This window comes from Myxine glutinosa, chromosome 12 (genome assembly GCF_964187855.1).
Source record: "Myxine glutinosa chromosome 12, kmMyxGlut1.1, whole genome shotgun sequence".
Classification (NCBI taxonomy): domain Eukaryota; kingdom Metazoa; phylum Chordata; class Myxini; order Myxiniformes; family Myxinidae; genus Myxine; species Myxine glutinosa.
The window spans coordinates 73,032,252-73,055,643 of NC_136272.1; the positions used below are offsets into that span (position 1 = coordinate 73,032,252).

Below are 23,392 nucleotides of genomic sequence, written 5' to 3' on the forward strand. Positions count from 1 at the left end.
GAAAGTAAATAACTGAGGAAGTTAGAAAGTGCAAGAATGGAAGTATCTGGCCAAATAATCAACAGCTTTGTAAGAAAGTAAATAACTGAGGAAGTTAGAAAGTGCAAGAATGCAAGTATCTGGCCAAATAATCAACAACTTTGAAAGAAAGTAAATAACTGAGAAAGTCAGAAGGTGCTAGAATGCAAGTATCTGACCAAATAATCAACAGCTTTGAAAGAAAGTAAATAACTGAGAAAGTCAGAAGGTGCTAGAATGCAAGTATCTGACCAAATAATCAACAACTTTGAAAGAAAGTAAATAACTGAGAAAGTCAGAAGGTGCTAGAATGCAAGTATCTGACCAAATAATCAACAGCTTTGAAAGAAAGTAAATAACTGAGAAAGTTACAAAGTGCAAGAATGCAAGTATCTGGCCAAATAAATCAACAGCTTTGAAAGAAAGTAAATAACTGAGGAAGTTAGAAAGTGCAAGAATGGAAGTATCTGGCCAAATAATCAACAGCTTTGTAAGAAAGTAAATAACTGAGAAAGTCAGAAGGTGCTAGAATGCAAGTATCTGACCAAATAATCAACAGCTTTGAAAGAAAGTAAATAACTGAGAAAGTTAAAAGTGCAAGAATGCAAGTATCTGGCCAAATAATCAACAGCTTTGTAAGAAAGTAAATAACTGAGAAAGTCAGAAGGTGCTAGAATGCAAGTATCTGACCAAATAATCAACAGCTTTGAAAGAAAGTAAATAACTGAGGAAGTTAGAAAGTGCAAGAATGGAAGTATCTGGCCAAATAATCAACAGCTTTGTAAGAAAGTAAATAACTGAGAAAGTTAGAAAGTGCTAGAATGCAAGTATCTGACCAAATAATCAACAGCTTTGTAAGAAAGTAAATAACTGAGAAAGTCAGAAGGTGCTAGAATGCAAGTATCTGACCAAATAATCAACAGCTTTGAAAGAAAGTAAATAACTGAGAAAGTTACAAAGTGCAAGAATGCAAGTATCTGGCCAAATAATCAACAGCTTTGTAAGAAAGTAAATAACTGAGAAAGTTAGAAAGTGCTAGAATGCAGGTATCTGGCCAAATAATCAACAGCTTTGTAAGAAAGTAAATAACTGAGAAAGTCAGAAGGTGCTAGAATGCAAGTATCTGGCCAAATAATCAACAGCTTTGTAAGAAAGTAAATAACTGAGAAAGTCAGAAGGTGCTAGAATGCAAGTATCTGACCAAATAATCAACAGCTTTGTAAGAAAGTAAATAACTGAGAAAGTCAGAAGGTGCTAGAATGCAAGTATCTGACCAAATAATCAACAGCTTTGAAAGAAAGTAAATAACTGAGAAAGTTACAAAGTGCAAGAATGCAAGTATCTGGCCAAATAAATCAACAGCTTTGAAAGAAAGTAAATAACTGAGGAAGTTAGAAAGTGCAAGAATGGAAGTATCTGGCCAAATAATCAACAGCTTTGTAAGAAAGTAAATAACTGAGAAAGTCAGAAGGTGCTAGAATGCAAGTATCTGACCAAATAATCAACAGCTTTGAAAGAAAGTAAATAACTGAGAAAGTTAAAAGTGCAAGAATGCAAGTATCTGGCCAAATAATCAACAGCTTTGTAAGAAAGTAAATAACTGAGAAAGTCAGAAGGTGCTAGAATGCAAGTATCTGACCAAATAATCAACAGCTTTGAAAGAAAGTAAATAACTGAGGAAGTTAGAAAGTGCAAGAATGGAAGTATCTGGCCAAATAATCAACAGCTTTGTAAGAAAGTAAATAACTGAGAAAGTTAGAAAGTGCTAGAATGCAAGTATCTGACCAAATAATCAACAGCTTTGTAAGAAAGTAAATAACTGAGAAAGTCAGAAGGTGCTAGAATGCAAGTATCTGACCAAATAATCAACAGCTTTGAAAGAAAGTAAATAACTGAGAAAGTTACAAAGTGCAAGAATGCAAGTATCTGGCCAAATAATCAACAGCTTTGTAAGAAAGTAAATAACTGAGAAAGTTAGAAAGTGCTAGAATGCAAGTATCTGACCAAATAATCAACAGCTTTGTAAGAAAGTAAATAACTGAGAAAGTCAGAAGGTGCTAGAATGCAAGTATCTGACCAAATAATCAACAGCTTTGTAAGAAAGTAAATAACTGAGAAAGTCAGAAGGTGCTAGAATGCAAGTATCTGACCAAATAATCAACAGCTTTGAAAGAAAGTAAATAACTGAGAAAGTTACAAAGTGCTAGAATGCAAGTATCTGGCCAAATAATCAACAGCTTTGTAAGAAAGTAAATAACTGAGAAAGTTAGAAAGTGCTAGAATGCAAGTATCTGACCAAATAATCAACAGCTTTGTAAGAAAGTAAATAACTGAGAAAGTTACAAAGTGCTAGAATGCAAGTATCTGACCAAATAATCAACAGCTTTGAAAGAAAGTAAATAACTGAGAAAGTTACAAAGTGCTAGAATGCAAGTATCTGACCAAATAATCAACAGCTTTGTAAGAAAGTAAATAACTGAGAAAGTTACAAAGTGCTAGAATGCAAGTATCTGACCAAATAATCAACAGCTTTGAAAGAAAGTAAATAACTGAGAAAGTCAGAAGGTGCTAGAATGCAAGTATCTGACCAAATAATCACCAGCTTTGTGAGAAAGTAAATAACAAAGAACGTCAGAAGGTGATAAAATGCAAGTATCTGACCAAATAATCACCAGCTTTGTGAGAAAGTAAATAACAAAGAACGTCAGAAGGTGATAAAATGCAAGTATCTGACCAAATAATCAACAGCTTTGCAAGAAAGTAAATAACTGAGAAAGTCAGAAGGTGCTAGAATGCAAGTATCTGACCAAATAATCAACAGCTTTGAAAGAAAGTAAATAACTGAGAAAGTTACAAAGTGCAAGAATGCAAGTATCTGACCAAATAATCAACAGCTTTGAAAGAAAGTAAATAACTGAGAAAGTTACAAAGTGCAAGAATGCAAGTATCTGACCAAATAATCAACAGCTTTGAAAGAAAGTAAATAACTGAGAAAGTCAGAAGGTGCTGCAATGCAAGTATCTGGCCAAATAATCAACAGCTTTGCAAGAAAGTAAATAACTGAGAAAGTTACAAAGTGCTGCAATGCAAGTATCTGGCCAAATAATCAACAGCTTTGAAAGAAAGTAAATAACTGAGAAAGTTACAAAGTGCAAGAATGCAAGTATCTGGCCAAATAATCAACAGCTTTGAAAGAAAGTAAATAACTGAGAAAGTTACAAAGTGCAAGAATGCAAGTATCTGCCCAAATAATCAACAGCTTTGCAAGAAGGTAAATAACTGAGAAAGTCAGAAGGTGCTAGAATGCAAGTATCTGACCAAATAATCAACAGCTTTGAAAGAAAGTAAATAACTGAGAAAGTTACAAAGTGCAAGAATGCAAGTATCTGGCCAAATAATCAACAGCTTTGAAAGAAAGTAAATAACTAAGAAAGTTACAAAGTGCAAGAATGCAAGTATCTGGCCAAATAATCAACAGCTTTGAAAGAAAGTAAATAACTGAGAAAGTCAGAAGGTGCTAGAATGCAAGTATCTGACCAAATAATCAACAGCTTTGCAAGAAAGTAAATAACTGAGAAAGTCAGAAGGTGCTAGAATGCAAGTATCTGGCCAAACAATCAACAGCTTTGCAAGAAAGTAAATAACTGAGAAAGTCAGAAGGTGCTAGAATGCAAGTATCTGACCAAATAATCAACAGCTTTGTAAGAAAGTAAATAACTGAGGAAGTTAGAAAGTGCAAGATTCCCCCCCCTTCCCACGCCTCCTCCCCCCAAGCACTCTCCCTTCCACACATCTCCCTGCTCTCAAATGTTCTGTTTGTGTGCTTCCCATTCTCTCCCCATCTTGTTTTCCGCTCCCTCTTTTTATATATTTTGTTTGTCTGGTTGATTTGTTTGTGAAGTAAATGTTAGCTCTTTCACGAGCCTCGATTCAGCATACAAAAAAAAAAAAAAAAAAAATTGCAAGTATCTGGCCAAATAATCAATAGCTTTGCAAGAAAGTAAATAACTGAGAAAGTCAGAAGGTGCTAGAATGCAAGTATCTGACCAAATAATCACCAGCTTTGTAAGAAAGTAAATAACTGAGAAAGTTAGAAAGTGCTAGAATGCAAGTATCTGGCCAAATAATCAACAGTGTTGAAAGAAAGTAAATAACTGAGAAAGTCAGAAGGTGCTAGAATGCAAATATCTGACCAAATAATCAACCGCTTTGTAAGAAAGTAAATAACAAAGAACATCAGAAGGTGATAGAATGCAAGTATCTGACCAAATAATCAACAGCTTTGTAATAAAGTAAATAACTGAGAAATTTAGAAAGTGCTAGAATGCAAGTATCTGGCCAGAATAATCAACAGTGTTGTAAGAAAGTAAATAACTGAGAAAGTCAGAAGGTGCTAGAATGCAAGTATCTGACCAAATAATCACCAGCTTTGTAAGAAAGTAAATAACAAAGAACGTCAGAAGGTGATAGAATACAAGAATCTGAACAAATAACCAACAGCTGTGCAAGAAAGTAAACAACTAAGAAAGTCAGAAAGTGCTAGAATGCAAGTATCTGACCAAATAATCAACAGCTTTGTAAGAAAGTAAATAACTGAGAAAGTTAGGAAGTGCGAGTATGCAAGTATCTGACCAAATAATCAACAGCTTTGTGAGAAAGAATAACTGAGAAAGTTAGAAAGTGCTAGAATGCAAGTATCTGCCCAAATAATCAACAGCTTTGTAAGAAAGTAAATAAATGAGAAACTTAGAAAGTGCAAGAATGCAAGTATCTGCTCAAATAATCAACAGCTTTGCAAGAAAGTAAATAACTGAGAAAGTTGGAAAGTGCTAGAATGCAAGTATCTGCCCAAATAATCAACAGCTTTGGAAGAAAGTAAATAACTGAGAAACATCGAAAGTGCTAGAATACAAGTATCTGACCAAATAATCAACAGCTTTGTCAGAAAGTAAATAACAAAGAAAGTTAGAAAGTGCAAGAATGCAAGTATCTGCCCAAATAATCAACAGCTTTGAAAGAAAGTAAATAACTGAGAAAGTTAGAAAGTGCTAGAATGCAAGTATCTGGCCAAATAATCAACAGTGTTGTAAGAAAGTAAATAACTGAGAAAGTCAGAAGGTGCTAGAATGCAAGTATCTGGCCAAATAATCAACAGTGTTGAAAGAAAGTAAATAACTGAGAAAGTCAGAAGGTGCTAGAATGCAAGTTTCTGACCAAATAATCAACCGCTTTGTAAGAAAATAAATAACTGAGAAAGTTAGAAAGTGCTAGAATACAAGTATCTGACCAAATAATCAACAGCTTTGCAAGAAAGTAAATAACTAAGAAAGTTAGAAAGTGCAAGGATGCAAGTATCTGGCCAAATAATCCACAGCTTTGTAAGAAAGTAAATAACTGAGAAAGTTAGAAAGTGCTAGAATGCAAGTATCTGCCCAAATAATCAACAGCTTTGTTAGAAAGTAAATAACTGAGAAAGTTAGAAAGTGCTAGAATGCAAGTATCTGCCCAAATAATCATCAGCTTCGTAAGAAAGAAAATAAATGAGAAACTTAGAAAGTGCAAGAATGCAAGTATCTGCCCAAATAATCAACAGCTTTGCAAGAAAGTAAATAACTGAGAAAGTTCGGAAGTGCTAGAATGCAAGTATCTGGCCAAATAGTCAACAGCTTTGTAAGAAAGTAAATAACTCAGAAAGTTCGAAAGTGCTAGAATGCAAGTATCTGGCCAAATAATCAACAGCTTTGTAAGAAAGTACATAACTGAGAAAGTTAGAAAGTGCAAGAATGCAATTATCTGGCCAAATAATCCACAGCTTTGCAAGAAAGTAAATAACTGAGAAAGTTCGAAAGTGCTAGAATGCAGGTATCTGCCCAAATAACAACAGCTTTGCAAGCAAGTAAATAACTGAGAAAGTTTGTAAGTGCTAGAATGCAAGTATCTGCCCAAATAATCAACAGCTTTGCAAGAAAGTAAATAACTGAGAAAGTTTGTAAGTGCTAGAATGCAAGTATCTTGCCAAATAATCAACAGCTTTGTAAGAAAGTAAATAACTGAGAAAGTTAGAAAGTGCTAGAATGCAAGTATCTGCCCAAATAATCAACAGCTTTGCAAGAAAGTAAATAACTGAGAAAGTTTGTAAGTGCTAGAATGCAAGTATCTTGCCAAATAATCAACAGCTTTGGAAGAAAGTAAATAATTGAGAAAGTTCGAAAGTGCTAGAATGCAAGTATCTGACCAAATAATCAACAGCTTTGTAAGAAAGTAAATAACTGAGAAAGTTAGAAAGAGCTAGAATGCAGGTATCTGGCCAAATAATCAACAGTGTTGTAAGAAAGTAATTAACTGAGAAAGTCAGAAGGTGCTAGAATGCAAGTATCTGGCCAAATAATCAACAGTGTTGTAAGAAAGTAATTAACTGAGAAAGTCAGAAGGTGCTAGAATGGAAGTATCTGACCAAATAATCAACTGCTTTGTGAGAAAATAAATAACTGAGAAAGTTAGAAAGTGCTAGAATACAAGTATCTGACCAAATAATCAACAGCTTTGCAAGAAAGTAAATAACTAAGAAAGTTAGAAAGTGCTAGAATACAAGTATCTAACCAAATAATCAACAGCTTTGCAAGAAGGTAAATAACTAAGAAAGTTAGAAAGTGCAAGCTGGAAGTATCTGGCCAAATAATCCACAGCTTTGCAAGAAAGTAAATAACTGAGAAAGTTCGAAAGTGCAAGAATGCAAGTATCTGGCCAAATAATCAACAGCTTTGTAAGAAAGTAAATAACTGAGAAAGTTTGAAAGTGCTGGAATGCAAGTATCTGACCAAATAATCAACAGCTTTGTAAGAAAGTAAAATAACTGAGAAAGTTAGAAAGTGCTAGAATGCAAGTATCTGGCCAAATAATCAACAGTGTTGTCAGAAAGTAAATAACTGAGAAAGTCAGAAGGTGCTAGAATGCAAGCATCTGACCAAATAATCACCAGCTTTGTTCGAAAGTAAATAACAAAGAACGTCAGAAGGTGATAGAATGCAAGTATCTGACCAAATAATCAACCGCTTTGTAAGAAAATAAATAACTGAGAAAGTTAGAAAGTGCTAGAATACAAGTATCTGACCAAATAATCAACAGCTTTGCAAGAAAGTAAATAACTAAGAAAGTTAGAAAGTGCAAGAATGCAAGTATCTGACAAAATAATCAACAGCTTTGTGAGAAAGTAAATAACTGAGAAAGTTATAAATTGCTAGAATGCAAGTATCTGGCCAAATAATCAACAGCTTTGTAAGAAAGTAAATAACTGAGAAAGTTTGAAAGTGCTAGAATGCAAGTATCTGACCAAATAATCAACAACTTTGTAAGAAAGTAAATAACTGAGAAAGTTCGAATGTGCTAGAATGCAAGTATCTGACCAAATAATCACCAGCTTTGCAAGAAAGTACATAACAAAGAACATCAGAAGGTACGAGAATGCAAGTATCTGACCAAATAATCAACAGCTTTGTAAGAAAGTAAATAACTGAGAAAGTCCGAAGGTGCTAGAATACAAGTATCTGGCCAAATAATCAACAGCTTTGTAAGAAAGTAAATAACTCAGAAAGTTAGAAAGTGCTAGAATGCAAGTATCTGACAAAATAATCAACAGCTTTGTAAGAAAGTAAATAACTCAGAAAGTTAGAAAGTGCTAGAATGCAAGTATCTGACAAAATAATCAACAGCTTTCTAAGAAAGTAAATAACTCAGAAAGTTAGAAAGTGCTAGAATGCAAGTATCTGACAAAATAATCACCAGCTTTGTAAGAAATTAAATTACAAAGAACGTCAGAAGGTGATAGAATGCAAGTATCTGACCAAATAATCAACAGCTTTGTGAGAAAGTATATAACTGAGAAAGTTAGAAAGTGCTAGAATGCAATTATCTGACCAAATAATCAACAGCTTTGTAAGAAAGTAAATAACAAAGAAAGTTAGAAAGTGCTAGAATCAAGTATCTCTCCAAATAATCAACAGCTTTGTAAGAAAGAAAATAACTGAGAAAGTAAGAAAGTGCTAGAATGCATGTATCTGGCCAAATAATCAACAGCGTTGTAAGAAAGTAAATAACTGAGAAAGTTAAAAAGTGTGAGAATGCAAGTATCTGACCAAATAATCACCAGCTTTGCAGGAAAGTAAATAACTGAGAAAGTTAGAAAGTGCTGGAATGCAAGTATCTGACCAAATAATCAACAGCTTTGGAAGAAAGTAAATAACTGAGAAAGTTAGAAAGTGCAAGAATGCAAGTATCTGCCCAAATAATCAACAGCTTTGTAAGAAAGTAAATAAATGAGAAACTTAGAAAGTGCAAGAATGCAAGTATCTGCCCAAATAATCAACAGCTTTGCAAGAAAGTAAATAACTGAGAAAGTTCGAAAGTGCTAGAATGCAAGTATCTGGCCAAATAATCAACAGCTTTGTCAGAAAGTAAATAACTGAGAAAGTTAGAAAGTGCAAGAAGGTAATTATCTGGCCAAATAATCCACAGCTTTGCAAGATAGTAAATAACTGAGAAGTTAGAAAGTTCTAGAATGCAAGTATCTGGCCAAATAATCCACAGCTTTGCAAGAAAGTAAATAACTGAGAAAGTTAGAAAGTGCCAGAATGCAAGTATTTGACCAAATAATGAATAGATTTGTAAGAAAGTAAATAACTGAGAAAGTTAGAAAGTGATAGAATGCAAGTATCTGGCCAAATAATCAACAGCTTTGTAAGAAAGTAAATAACTGAGAAAGTTCGAAAGTGCTAGAATGCAAGTATCTGGCCAAATAATCAACAGCTTTGTGTTACGTGCTCCTCCCCAAACCCCGGTCACGGTGTACCTCCGAGCCCCGAAAGGAGTCACCGCAGAAAGATGTGTTATTATGTGTGTCAACCACACCAACCAATGGTGAAACCACACCAACCAATTGTTACCAAAAAACAAGTATTGTATTAATGTCACACAAGAATAACAGCACAAGTACAATATACTTTCAATTGCACAACCAAAATACCATATAATTCCTATGATGGTACCATCAGTTTCTTACTCAATAACTCACTGTGCTCCACGTGAGCGAAAATAACATTCCCCAAAGTCTCTGTCCCGGCACCAAGCCAAAGTCGATCCACGCTCCTGTGATCACAAGTAACAGGTCATATCAAGACCAGAATCCAGGTCGGCTGACGGTCAACGCTGCCAAACAGGCGCAAAGGTGCACCCAAAAGGCGACTGGGAAATCACACCCTCGGGTATGAACGTTCAACGGCTCCCAAATGGAGAACCGCAAATTCCCACTCAAAATCCACGTTAGACATGCAAACCAGGCTAACGGCTGGGTGCGGTGAAATGGCTGGAGCGAGGTGAAAAGGCAGGAGCGAGGCGAAATGGCGGGCAGGCCCGTAATGGAGGCGTACCTGCTCTCCAACAACGATTCTCTTCGGAATCAACCGCAAAAACCCGTCACGCAGGTTTATCTGTCAGAGCGATCACAACTCTGTCACAGGAATCCCTCTCCCGGGAAAACCAATAGTCGCTTGTGACCCACGTTCACCAGCGTCTCCTCGAGACCTCAAAGCAGCTCGGCGTTTCTTCCCGACCTATCTTGCTCCGCTTTTCGCTTCCTCCTCTTCTTCTTCCGGTTCCTCCTGATCCGGTTTCCGGTTTCTTTTAAAACACTAATTTTTCACCTTTTGAAAACAGTTATTTCCATTTCACTCAACCTATACCAAGAATAGTACATGGAACCAAATATGCTTGCAGTGGATGAAAACCACAACGACGGAAGTCACAAATCTGTAACACTCCCCACCCTCAAGAAAGAAAGTTTGAACATAGTGAAAACTTTCTTTTCATGCAAAAACCCTTTTTAACAAACAAAGTAAAACTCACACCCAAATGATCAATTCACGTGAGCAACAATAATTAATATTCCCCAGAAGAAAGCAACAAAACTTCCAAACCCCCTGCAGGAATTTTCAAACTTAGTTCACTCTGGATAAAGCATCAGCAACGACATTGTCCCTGCCCTTTACATGCTCAATTTCCAAGTTGAACTCCTGCAAAGACAAACTCCATCTCATCAACCTTTGATTTTTATTTTTCATTTTTTGAATGAAGGTTAAGGGGTTGTGATCGGTGAAGAGTTTTAACTCTGGATTCTCTTGCACCCCGACGACAGGTGAGACAGGAACCATTTTTTTCACAGGCTTCCTCTCATAATATTTCTTCAGTCGGTTGACTTTTTTTTTGTTGTTTGTTTGTTCTTTGTTTGTTCAGTCGGTTTCACAACTTTCTCAGTTGACACAGCTGCCGCTTTTTCCGTTGGTCAGGAGTTGTCACCACGTAATCTGTTCCATTAACCCTCCTTTCGATTGCATAGGGACCAAAATACCGAGCCTGTAGTGGCTGACCTGGAACAGGAAGCAACACTTGGTCCTCAGGACTGAAATTTCTTATCTGAGATTTCTTGTCATGTCTCACTTTCATTTTATCCTGTGTCACTTTCAGGTTTCTTCTTGCAACTTCACAAGCGTTTGCCAATCTGAGCCTAACCGTTGACCCATACTCTACCACTGTCGACTGCGACTCCTCCTGTAGCCACTGTTCTTTCACAAATTTCAATGGCCCTCGAACTGCGTGTCCAAACAAGTTCAAAAGGACTGAATCCCAATGACTCCTGAACAGATTCCCTCGTAGCAAACAACAATAAGGGTATTCCTTCATCCCAATCCTTGTCACATTCAAAACAATACGTTCTGATCATATTCTTCAATGTCGGGTGAAACCTTTCCAAGGCCCCTTGGCTCTCGGGATGGTAAGTACTTGATCTTACTTGTTCCACTCCCAACAGGTGTACCACTTGCTGAAAAAGCGTTGACATGAAATTGGAACCCTGATCAGACTGGATGACCTTAGGTAGGCCAACCAAAGTGAAAAATTTAATCAAGGCCTTCGCAATAACTGCCGCAGTAATTTTTCTAAGAGGAACTGCTTCTGGGAACCTCGTGGAAGCACACATGATGGTCAGCAAATACTGATGTCCAGCCTTAGTTTTAGGTAAAGGGCCTACACAGTCAATAATGACTCGGCTGAATGGCTCTTCAAAAGCTGGAATTGGTTTTAAAGGTGCGGAAGGGACTTTCTGATTAGGTTTTCTCACCAGCTGGCAAGAATGGCAAGATTTACAGAACTCCGCCACATCACGTCGCAATCCTGGCCAGAAAAAATGTACCAATATTCTGTCACATGTCTTGTTCACTCCAAGGTGCCCGCCCAAATGTGTCTCATGTGCCAAACTCAATATCTCCTTCCGGTACGGCGGTGGCACCACAATTTGGTAATGAACTTTCCACTCATCATTTGCTGGCACCTCCGGTGGTCTCCATTTTCTCATGAGTATTTCCCCTTTCATGAAGTAACCAACAGGTATCTTCATTGCCTCTTCCTCTGTAATGGCTTTATCAATCAAACTCCGGAGCTCCGAATCTCTGTGTTGTTCTTCAACAAGTCTCTTTCGGACCAGCACCGTTTGTTCAGCCTCGTTCCCAGATGTCTCCGACGGACACTCCATTTCCTCTCTTGGTCCAGATGCCACCTTTTCCTTAGGTTCCTTGATGTCACTCCCTTTCCTATTACCTCTTCCAGAATTTTCCTCCAATCTCTCTATGGAACCCAAATCCACATCACCTTCCTTCTCCTCTTCAGAGCACTTCCTACCCATAGCACGAGTCACTGCACAGGATGGAAAGATACCTGGACTCTCCTGCTCTAGCTGTGCTGTTATTTTCCATACTGGGCTTTTCAACCAACATCGGATTACCAGAAACTCGACCACCGGCCAAATCATTCCCGATAATAAGAGATTCCCTCAACAGGAAGAGTGGCTTGTAACCCCACAGTGACCGGTCCTGACACCAATTCAGACTATAAATGGATGACATGAAGAGGAGCTTTAACATAGCCCTCAACCCCCTGTAAGAGAACACTAACCCCCGTTGCCATCTTCTCCGACAATGGCAAAATGCCCTCAAGCATCAAAGATTGATGTGCTCCTGTGTCCCTCAATACCCTAACAGGTCTCTGGTTTGTTAAGTCCACATCCAGTGACACAAACCCCTCGGAAATAAAAGGTTTGTAACCCTCTTGGACAAGGTCGTTCTGTGATGCTGTAACTTTGGCACGGGAACCTTCACAAGGCACTGTCCTCCAAGAACGATTTCTCGCATTGGCCAAAGCATTCGGAGTTGCACTAGTCTGACTCCGCTCCTGATTTTTCCTTTTCAGGGCATAACATTGGGACATCAAATGCCCAGGTTTCTTGCAAAAAGCGCAAGTAGGCCCGGAGGAAAAACTCGTGGTCTGCCTCGGGCCCCCGGAAGATAGGTATGTCTTGGAACTGCAGTCTTCTGATCCCTAAAGGTCGCGATATCAGATTTGTCCCCATAGTCCTCTCTCGGCCGCCTCCATGAAAATTTGTTCTCCGAACCTGATTTACCGTAACTCCCCTGGTTCACTCTAGGCGGGAAGTTAGGTTTGTGGAACCCCATCCTGTGTGTCAAGGCATAGTCATCTGCCACTGTTGCTGCCTCATACAACTCCGGTACATTTTTTTCATCCAGATGTACTTTAATGTCCACGTGGACACACTGTTTGAATTCCTCCAACAAGATCAATTGTCGTAAAAGGTTGAAGTCTTTCCCAATCTCCTTCGAGTCACACCACCTATCAAACATAGTTTCCTTCATTCTGGCAAACTCCACATGGGTCTCACTCTCCCTCTTCCTGGCATTCCTGAACTTTTGTTGGTAAGCTTCAGGGACCAATTCATAGGCTTTGAGAATGGCTTTCTTCACTATCTCATAATCTGCACATTGGTCAATCGGTAAAGCCGAACAGATATCTTGAGCTTTACCTACCAGAACACTTTGTACTAATATAGTCCTGGACCCCACAGGCCATTTTAACATTTGAGCCACCTTCTCAAAGTGTAAAAAGAACTTGGTTACCTCCTTTTCATTGAAGGGTGGAACCAGCCTCACATGCCTACCAACATCCCAAGAGTTATGATTGGTTGTCGAACTAGCCGGCATGGATACTACTTCTCTCCATTCCCCCAGTAATTCCAGCTCCTTGAGTTTAAGTTCCCTCTGATAATCCATGTCCCGTTCCTTTAACTCCCTTTCGGCTCTCCTTTCCTCTGCTCTTCTTTTCTCGAGTTCTCGTTCCTGTTCTGTTCTTTCCTTTTCGGTTCTCCTTTCCTCTGCTCTTTCCTTTTCGGCTTTCCATTCCAAATATTTTAACCTTTCCTGGCTCTGCAGTTGCATCTCCATTTTCCGGAGCTCCACATTTCCTTTTTCCTCGGGTAACCAATCCAAGGCTACCTCTTCCCATGTTCCTTGTCCCACTAGATATTCTACCACCAATGTCTGCATCTCTGCTTTCTTCATACTAACTCGGACCTCCAAGTTAAAATATTTGGCCAATATCATGAGTTCTGATCTTTTTAACGCCTGGAACTGTGCCTTGTTAGGGGACGTCGCAAACTTTTCGACGTCAAACACCATGGTGACTATTAGTTAGCACCTGTTAACCTTCACACAAAAAACTTCAAATTTTTAGAAAAATTTGGGAATGTTAGAAATTCCAAATTTGGGAATTTTGGGAATGTAAGGGAATTCTATCGCGGACGAGGCCCCCATTTCTGTTACGTGCTCATCCCCAAACCCCAGTCACGGTGTACCTCCGAGCCCCGAAATGAGTCACGGCAGAAAGATGTGTTATTATGTGTGTCAATGACCAATGGTGAAACCACACCAACCGATTGTTACCAAAAAACAAGTATTGTATTAATGTCACACAAGAATAACAGCACAAGTACAATATACTTTCAATTGCACAACCAAAATACCATATAATTCCTATGTTGGTACCATCAGTTTCTTACTCAATAACTCACTGTGCACCACGTGAGCGAAAATAACATTCCCCAAAGTCTCTGTCCCGGCACCAAGCCAAAGTCGATCCACGCTCCTGTGATCACAAGTAACAGGTCGTATCGAGACCAGAATCCAGGTCGGCTGACAGTCAACGCTGCCGAAGAGGCGCAAAGGTGCACCCAAAAGGTGAATGGGAAATCACACCTTCGGGTATGAACGTTCAACGGCCCCCAAACGGAGAACCGCACATTCCCACTCGAAATCCACATTACACACGCAAACCAGGCTAACGGCCCGGGTGCGGTGAAATGGCTGGAGCGAGGTGAAAAGGCTGGAGCGATGCGAAATGGCGGGAGCGAGGCGAAATGGCGGGCGGGCCCGTAATGGAGGCGTACCTACTCTCCAACAACGATTCTCTTCGGAATCAACCGCAAAAACCCGTCACACAGGTTTATCTGTCACAGCGATCACAACTCTGTCACAGGAATCCCTCTCCCGGGAAAACCAATAGTCGCTCGTGACCCACGTTCGCCAGCATCTCCTCGGGACCTCAAAGCAGCTCGGCTTTTCTTCCCGACCTCTCTTGCTCCGCTTTTCGCTTCCTCCTCTTCTTCTTCCGGTTCCCCCCGATCCGGTTTCCGGTTTCTTTAAAACACTAATTTTTCACCTTTTGAAAACAGTTATTTCCATTTCACTCAACCTATACCAAGAATAGTACATGGAACCAAAAATGCTTACAGTGGATGAAAACCACAATGACGGAAGTGACGAATCCGTAACATTTGTAAGAAAGTAATAACTGAGAAAGTTAGAAAGTGCTAGAATGCAAGTATCTGACCAAATAATCAACAGCTTTGTAAGAAAGTAAATAACTGAGAAAGTTAGAAAGTGCTGGAATGCAAGTATCTGACCAAATAATCAACAGCTTTGTAAGAAAGTAAATAAAGAACGTCAGAAGGTGATAGTATGCAAGTATCTGACCAAATAATCAACAGCTTTGTAAGAAAGTAAATAAAGAACGTCAGAAGGTGATAGAATGCAAGTATGTCCCATCCCACAGATTTATCCCATCTCGTCTTCAGTTGTCTTACCCTTCCTCCCGTCCATGGTACACCGAATCTTGTGGTGAGGCAGTTGCCCTGAAATAACTTGCCTTTGCCTCTTGGAAGGCTAATCCAACTGAAGGCAATCTCAGTTCCTTCCACCAAGCTCGGACAAAGTGTGTGTCTACCCTCAGGAGTGCCAGGAATCACTATCTCTCCTCACTCAAGAACGAACTCTCAAACCTGTCTCCTTCCTCCAAATCCTGGTGGCGTCTGGTCAAATCCGTTTCTGGTGTTTGTTCCCCCTCCATCCCCTCCCTTACCTCAAATGGCCACACAGTTGACATCGCACGTGACAAAGCCGAATGCCTCAACTCTGTGTTTGCCTCAAAATCTTTAGTCCCAAACCCATCTCTCTCTGTTCCCACCTTTCCCAGTCGAACCCAACTGCTCTTGGACTCTGTGTCCTTCTCTCCTGACAAGGTGGAGGAGTTTTTGTCTAACCTCGACTCTGATTCTGCAACTGGACCAGACGGCATCAGCCCACGGGTCCTAAAATCCTGCTCTGCCGCTCTATCTCACCCTCTCTCTGTTCTTTTCACCCTATCTTTTGCTCAAGGTCATCTGCCAGCATCCTGGAAATCAGCAAACATTACCGCTTTACACAAAAAAGGTGCAAAAACAGATCCTTTTAACTACAGACCAATCAGCCTGCTCCCAATTATCAGCAAAGTCATGGAATCCATCATTGCTTCGGATATGAAATCTTTCTTCTTCTCCAATGGCTTGATCTCTGATCATCAATTTGGATTCAGACCAGGTCACTCTACTCTGGACATGCTGCTTCTCCTGTCTCAACAATGGATGGAGGTCCTCAATGCCAAACAGGAAATCAGAGCTGTCTCCCTCGACATATCACGTGCCTTCGATACGGTCTGGCACCCAGCTCTGCTCACCAAACTCTACTCCTGTGGTATCCATGGAAATCTCCATGCATGGCTTGCGGACTTCCTCTCTGGTCGTAGTCAACGTGTGGCCCTGAATGGATTTCTCTCATCTCCCCTTCCTGTTCAGGCTGGAGTTCCCCAAGGCAGTGTGCTGGGCCCTGTGCTTTTTCTGGTCTTTATCAATGATCTCTCCGACTCTCTGGAAAATCCTCTCTATCTCTTTGCTGATGACTCCACTCTCTGCCGCTCCATTCCTCTTCCCTCAGATCGGCAGTCTGCAGCCTCCTCACTCTCTGAAGACCTGGACAAAATCACAGACTGGTCAAACAAGTGGAACATGTCTTTCAATCCTGACAAATCTCACACTCTTACTATGTCTCTCCGAAAAGATCGACTGGAAAACCCTCCCATCTACTTTCTCAACAATCCTCTCCAAGAAGTTCTGTCGCTGAAGCTTTTGGGTCTCACTATCTGCCATGATCTTTCTTGGGAAAACCACATTTCCAAGCTGGCCTGCAAAGCCAGTCGCCGACTGGGCATCCTCCGTCGTGTGAAGTCCTTCCTTGGCACACCTGAGCTCCTCACCACGTACAAGGCTTTCATCCGCAGCTCAATGGAATACTGCTCTCCCCTCTGGGCTGGTGCTCCTGCCTCACACCTAGCTCGTCTTCACGCTGTTGAAAGCAAAGCATTCAGAATCATTGGAATCTCCCGTGATGAAGCTAACTCCAAGGGCCTCTCACTCACTCACCGCAGGCAGGTTGGTGGTCTTTCCGTCTTCTACCGACTCCTCTCCGGCCTTGCTCCCCCAGCTCTCTCTGTGCTCTGTCCCCCAAATATTCCTACAGGTCTCGCACAAGATCTGCCAGCAAGCCTCTGATGGTTAAACTGCCGAAATCTCGGCTCTCTGCTCACCTTCACTCCTTCATTCCTCTTTTCTCCCGCCTCTGGAACAAACTCCCACACTCCCTTCAATCCCACTCCTCCCTCCAGGTCTTTAAAACAGCTGTTCACCACCATCTCTTATCTTCCCCCATCCAAAACCATGATCTTTTCTACCCCCACTAATTCACCCCAGATCCACCTTGTTTGTAATTCCAACTTCTTTCCTGGTAGTCCTGGCAGTGTCCATATGTTTTATGCCTCTCCCACCCCCTTTCCCATGCCTCCCCCCCAAAGCCCTCTCCCTCCCACAGATCTCTCGATGTCTCCATGTCTCTCGGTTCCTGCTCTAAAATGTTGTGTTTGTGTCCTTCCCCCTCTCTCCCCATCTTGTCTACCGCTCCCGATGTTATTTGTTCTATGTGTCGTGTTCTATGTGTTCTATGTGTCGGTTTGTCGGTTATGTGTCGGTTTGTCGGTTTGTCTTTCTGTGTGATAAATGTTCGCTCTTTCACGAGCCTCGATCTTGTATACAAAAAAAAGAAAAAAAAGAAAAGAAAATGTGACCAAATAATCAACAGCTTTGTAAGAAAGTAAATAACTGAGGAAGTTAGAAAGTGCTAGGATGCAAATACATTCATGGTCAAAAACATTGACACCCTTGCACTTTTTTCAAATAACAATTTTCTCGAAAAATAAGTTGAAATTTATAAAATCATTTGGTCTCCACAATTCTTTATTTCACTGTTAATATTAAAGAATCTTTGTTTTTGATTCAGAACTTGATATAACCTTTCAAATCAGAAAATAAAAGGAAATGGCATTGATAAAATTATTGACACCCAAGACTTAATATTTGGTAGCACAAACTTTGGACAAAATATCTGCAGGCAAGCGCTTCCTATAGCCATGAATGAGCTTCCTACACCTCTCTCCTGGCAGCTTGACCCACTCTTCTTGTGGAAACTGCTCCAGTTCTCCCAGATTTGAAGGGTGCCTTCTCCCAACTGCTGTTTTCAGATCTCCCCACAGGTGTTCAATGGGATTTCGATCTGGACTCATTGATGGCCACTTCGGAACAGTACAACATTTTGTCTTGAACCATTCCTGGGTGCTTTTTGAAGTGTGTTTGGGGTCATTGTCCTGCTGTCGGACCCATGACCTTTGACAGAGACCCAGTTTTCTGACACTGGGTTGAACATTGCACTCCAAAATGCCTTGGTGATCTGATTTCATGATGCCATGCACATATTCAAGACACCCAGTGCCATACTGTGTTTTATGGCCTTTCTTACCTTGTTTTGCATCTCGTATGAATCTTTTCATGGCAGGTTATCTACATATTGCTGGTTTGTCGATCACATTTACTAATCATTTATCAAAGTCAATTTAGGTAAGTTATAGATCACATTTACCAATCGCTTACACAACTATCGGGGTTCCCCTTTCGCGGTGGTCACCAACGCAAGTCGGGGGCCAAATCTTCTCCATTCTTCACTGCTGCCTGGATTCGTCAGGGCAACAAGGTCACTGTCAGAGTACCGATCAGTCCCCATGGACCGGCCCTTTCCCTCTTGTCTCTCTTCCCCCCTCTCTCTCTTCCTCTAACTGTGTCATGGCACCTGACGGCAGGGGTACACCATCGTGGATGTGGAGGATCACTGAGCCGCTCTTGGGAGATCGATCAGCTGTCTCTGTGCCGCGGGCTTCTTCGAGAGAACTGTCCTGGACTATACTACACCAACAACAACAACTAATTGTTGACATCATTTTGGGTCAAGTCAAGATCTAATTGTCAAGATCATCACAACTAATTGTCAAGATCATTTGAACCAACCGGGAGGTCAAGGGACAAGCTAAAAACAGCCAAAAACAAGATGAAGGATAAAGGGCAGCCTTGAAAACCCCAAACACCACATTCCATTCAATCTTTTGACCATTAAATAAGACGATTCGTCATAGTATAATTATATGTTATCTTCCTAATATGAACTAGTATGAAGCACCATTTCAAAGCAAATTCTATACGACACTGCGTCTTGCAGTTCCAGCGAAGTTGCTACAAATCTGCTTTGCCATTCTTCTTTGCATCTTGGAGCATTTCAGTAAGGTCGTCTGTATGTTCCAAACATCCTGATAATTTCGGCATGAAGCCTTTTTGAATGGATTTTTTAATGTAATTATTTTTACTCAAATAGTTGATGGTCCTTAGAGCAAGTAAATCAATGGCTGCATTGCCACTGGAATTCATCACTGTAATCAGCTTGAAGCATGATGGGTCCTTTGTATTTCCCACTTTGGAAATAAGAATTGTCTCTTCAATGCTCCAGCTCCAGGGTATACTGTAATATCAAAGTCCTCCATAGGATTGCTAATTTTGATTCCCACCGAGGTGAGCCTGAAGTCCATCAACTCATTGCTCATCAATGTATTTACTAAAAGCATTTCCAGATGATTTAGGAAGATTAATATATTGCTTGACTTCTCGATATCTGTGGTTTGCCCTTTTGCATGGGTTAAGGCTTTTAATAATTACAATTATTATAACATAATGCTCATAACGTGACAATTATAATTGTAATTAAATACATAATTAGGAGCCTTAACCCATGTATTAAACATGTATTAAACATGTATTAAACAATACGGGGGGAACCCGTATCGAATGTTGTCAGGTCTAATAGACCTGACACAATGTTTGATACGGGTTCCCCCGTATTGTCAATTGTCATTGATGTCCAATCAGGAAAGCAGGAATCATGGAACCACGTAATTACTGTGCTCACGTGGGTAAAAGTTTGCATTAAGTGAACATTGAACGGGCTTGTGTCCGTGTGTGAACTTCCTGTTGACGAGCAAAAAGTGCTTGCTATCTGCTGGGAACAAATCCAAGGTTGACCACCTGGTTCATATGATCTTTTTGGCATGCGTATGTGCTGTTGATGCAACTTTGATGAGAAAGTATGGGCTGAACTACATTCCTATCCTTTGAGTGAATTTTGCATCAGTGCTTAGACCAGCATTTTTTTTTTTTTTTTTGTATACTGAATCGAGGCTCGTGAAAGAGCTAACATTTACTTCACAAACAAATCAACCAGACAAACAAAATATATAAAAAGAGGGAGCGGAAGACAAGATGGGGAGGGAAGGGGAAGCACACAAACAACATTCTGCTTTGTATAAATGTGGCTGCTGTACAGCCATCTCTTCAGAGATCTGCAAGGGTTACGTATATGTTATTTTTTTACGTAGATGCTTATCTCTCTGTGTACACTATAGGTTCTCAAAGTGGTCCCTACCGCCCCCCAGTGGGTGCTGGGAACTTTCAGGGGGGCGCTCCAGAGTCCACGGGCGGTAGGGGGGCGCTGGCAATAATTTGGGGGGCACTGGTGATTTAGAGGAGCAGCGGCGATTTGGAGCGCTCATTGGGCTTCCTGCAGTCTGAACAGGTTACCCGGCGCCATTCGGCAAATTGGCCATCCAATCAACGACCACATTCTTTCCCCCTCCGCATGGTTTTTATGATCACATATTCGCTGATGTCGTGTAGGTATTTTCTTGTCCATACATGCTCTCGCAACAAACATGATAGTGTATGACACCAGCGAAATACTATTGGCCGCCAACGTGGCCAATAGTACAACACTAATTTTTGTCACGTGATGCCATTTCAACCAATCGGCTTGCAAGAATCTTTTTATGCGGGATATAATACACTCTATTCGTGCTGGACTATTCAACGTGCCTGGTTCAACTTTACAGCCTGGCCTGGCCAGTACAGACATTGGGCAAGGTATGAACAGTCAGTGTTAGCGCTGGTGTTAGTCTTTCGACATTTTGGCATGTTAATTTCGTTATTCAAAAAAGCTTCACGTCCGGTCGGCTTCAAGATGTCGGCCTCAAAGAAAAAGTGTCGTCAGTATTCCGTTGAATACATCAAGTATGGATTCGTTCCATCTCCGACGAACAAACAGTTACCGATGTGTTTGTTGTGTGGTATCACGCTGTCCAATGAAGCAATGAAACCATCTCGACTGAGCATGTACCACTTTCCCCGGTTGGCAAAGGAAACTGCTGTTTCTGATGAAGAGCTGCTCGTTTATTGCAATCACCTTGAGAAGATTCGTGGAGATATGGAGCAGCGTTTCAGAGACATGCTAGAACTGTCGGTGCCAGCATGGGTGATCAACCCATTCAAATGTGACATTCAAGATGTGAAGCGTGAATTACAGGACGAAATTATCAACCTCCACAATGATGATGAGGCGAAGGCAAGATTCTCGCAGCATGAATACGGCAAATTCTGGATTCTGGAGCGGGGCGAATACCCTGCAATGTGGACAGAGGAAGAACTGCTGCCGATGGCGTTCCCCACATCATACCTCGTTGAAAGGGGGTTCAGCGCCGGGATGGTGCTGCTGACCAAGTATCGAAACCGCCTTGACATTACCAAGAGGGGCGATCTGCGTCTCTACCTCACGGAGATGGAGCCAGACGTTCGTAATCTCGCAGCGAGTCACCAGGCCCACACTTCACACTAACGGTATTTGGGCCTGTGATAACAGATTCCCAGTTTGCCTCACCTGGGCCTGTTCTGCTGAAACATTGTAGGTCGTGCAAAATAAAATAAAAAGTAAAGTAAAATAAAGTAAAATATTATTCAGAAAATATTTGGCTTCTGTTATTTTTGCTTCCTATCTACTTAAATTCTGGGTGTCCGACCACGAACGATAGGACAAGGGGGGCATTGGGCTGGTCCAAGAGGGCAGAAGGAGGCGGTAGTCCAATAAAGTTTGAGAACCACTGGTGAACACGAACTCTGAATAAATTCCTCTGTATCAGTCTGAAGTCTGTTGGTGACCCATTCCAATACGAGTGGCCCCCATACACACACTTACATACACATACATACACACACATGCATGCGCGCACACACACACACACACACGCACACACACACACACTGATGAGAAAAAACACTGAACACAGCCACTGAGCTTGGGGGAAGTGCCGTCACTAATGTCACTTCCTGGGATACTCTGGGACCAGCGACGTCATAACAATGGCGCCGCTTTTCTCACCGTTCGCAGCGGTGCATTTACTCCAGAGAAATTCCCTCCTCCCCATGGTTGCCAACCGATGGGGTTTATCTGTGCTCTATCATTTTAAAGCAAGGGAGCAGCATGTACCATTTTAAACTCAACTGGACTATGTCCAGCTGAGTTTTTGTCGACACCCAGTGTCCGTCGCCTGTCTGTCTGTCTGTCTGTCGTCTGTAAACAATTCGACGTCTACGCTCTAAGTCACAAATATTGATGAAATTTGATGAAACTTGTTATGCAGCATCTTTAAGACATAAACTAGTTTGGGATTGCATTTGGGCGTGGCACGCCCAAAAATGGGTGCGGCAGGTCGGCCATATTGAAAAATCAATTTTTGTCATATATTTTTAGCACATATAAACTATATAGTTTGTGGATCTATTATGCATATTCTAACCATATTGATATAGACCAGTTGAGTTCAGGTTCCCTGGAACCTCTAGTTTAAGTCTTGACATGAACCGGTCCAAACCGGATGGTTATTTTTTTAGGAGACACCATCTCCTTACAAGTTGAACGTTGGCTCCCTACGGGAGCTCATCCACCCTTTGCCAGGTATTGTTTTTGGTGCTGGCAGGGGGGTGTCACAGTCACCCTCCGAGCCCCTCCCCACTAGCAAAGCCAGTGAGGTGTGTCGGTTTAGTCGCCGACAACCCGACCATGCGGCAGCTAGCACTGGGTTTCATGTTACCATTGGCGATCCTAAAAGACTGGCCCGACTCAAGATCTTTCAAAATCCAAGCTTCCTCTTTTAGTCTGTTTGGTGAAGGAAGCTCTTACCAATCAACCTGGAAGTACATGTGGTGTTTATCCTGGCTTCCAACCACTAAAATTGGTTGTGTCGTAAGACTCGATCCATGCTGGCTTCATAAGGAAGCACACAGTTGCAATGAGCTCATTCCTCGCTTCGATTTTGTCTGATGGAGTTTGACATGCTTTATGCCTGCATTTCCACGTGCGGGACAGTTAGCACCTACCGTATATAGTATCCAAGTACGAGTATTAAACTATTCCTCCGTTTAATAATCATTTCTTGAGGTTGTTCCCACAAATTCATTCTGCTTGGTCCAATCGCCTGCCCACGCTCTCACATGCACCGAGAGATAATATTCTTTCTAGGACTTGTAGCAATTAAATGTGTCGATGTATAAGTGGCTAACCTGTTACAAGATCACATGGCTATTTCTGGGGCACCAGCAGGCTAACCCCGTCTTTCCAGCAATATGAGACTTTTGACATGGGGTATCAATGTTAACGCGGCGTTTCGTGTGTGTGTGTGTGTGTGTGTATGTGTACGTGCACATGTACGTGCGTGTCTTTCAACACGGTTAATCATAATTGTTGTGCTGCTGGATGCAAATCACACTCATGCAAATATAGAAAAGATCAGAAATATCAGTGGATGGGAGATGTCCAGTTCCTACCATTTCCTGTTAATACAAGCTGTAGACACACAC

At 41.0% G+C, this 23,392-nt stretch overlaps 1 long non-coding RNA gene across 1 annotated transcript in view; it reads right to left on the reverse strand.

Annotated features, from left to right (window-relative positions):
- LOC144888351 (uncharacterized) overlaps positions 1–23,392 on the reverse strand; it is a 317,211-nt gene that overhangs the window by 128,393 nt on the left and 165,426 nt on the right. The gene's annotated exons all lie outside the window — the stretch shown is intronic.